Source organism: Hippichthys cyanospilos, chromosome 5, assembly GCF_059441005.1.
Source record: "Hippichthys cyanospilos isolate Australia breed blue-spotted pipefish chromosome 5, RoL_Hcya_1.0, whole genome shotgun sequence".
Classification (NCBI taxonomy): domain Eukaryota; kingdom Metazoa; phylum Chordata; class Actinopteri; order Syngnathiformes; family Syngnathidae; genus Hippichthys; species Hippichthys cyanospilos.
Genome location: NC_142373.1, coordinates 19,635,603 through 19,636,792, shown reverse-complemented (window position 1 = coordinate 19,636,792; position 1,190 = coordinate 19,635,603).

The following is a 1,190-nucleotide window of genomic DNA, read 5'->3' as shown; positions in this document are numbered from 1 at the left end:
AGATAGATAGATAGATAGATAGATAGATAGATAGATAGATAGATAGAGAATTTTTTTTTTTTTTGGGCGGGGGGCAACCTACGTTCCCTTTATGTACAAAGATTGGAAAAATGTGATAATCGCAAAGTACCTATGCTGTATATTTGTATAGTTATGATTTTGAAATAGGAATATTTATTATGTTGTATTCAGAGTATTATGACTTTTGCATGAGAGTCCAGGCTAAGCCAATCATCGAAGTCATTGAAAGGCTTGCAAATGTCATAAGTTGGCCGCTAGTGCCACCTGGTGGTATGGGGGTGTCAAAACAAAAATTTCTATTGCATCCCGTTCGCAAGTTGCCGTTGAATGGATTCAAGCAACAGTCAAGGGAAATGCATGATAAAACATTGGGTTTTCAATCTGCCAAAATTGACAATATTTCCAATTTTGAATGATAGTAAATGAACCCAATATGGGCGAAATTCAACACCTATAGAGTGTACCTTTCAATCTCCCGTTTGCAAGCTTTTAGAAGGGATGGCAGCATGGCATATTGAAAGCCGTCATGTTATAACAATCTATGTGATATTTTTAGTCTCCTATTGTTTTTTTTTTATGCTTTTCATTTGATATCCACATCAAAAAACTTGAGTTGGGTCAAACTTTTTCCCCAGTGCCTAATGTACAACATTTGTACAGCAAAATTGGGAATTTGAAGATTTAAGAGCACTAAATACAATATAAAACTGTAACGAATCAGACATTTAACAAGCACAAACATAAAAATTATTAAGAATATGAAAACAAATCTTTTATCAAGGTCCACCTGAACATCTCACTCTTGTTCATGCTTTGATTTTGAATTCGACAGCACTGCATTGTTTTATGTCATTAAAGCTTACAGACAACAACATGGCACTCAAAACCGAGTCTCATCACGGCTGCTTGTCCAGGTCCTTGCTTCAATCCTTCACCATCCAAGTGCAAATGACCGTAATGGGAGCAAAACACATTTCTCCTGGAATATAAATAGTGTGTCTTGGCAGTAAAACTGGAAGCCATCAATTCACTCACTTAATTGAATGGCAAAGTGACCGCAACGGGTGATTTCAGGACAAAATATTAAGTTCTAAAATGTTTGACTTCAAGAAAGTCATGGATGTTTGTTTGAGTTTGGTGTGAAAAAACCTTACAGGGCTGCTGGGTAG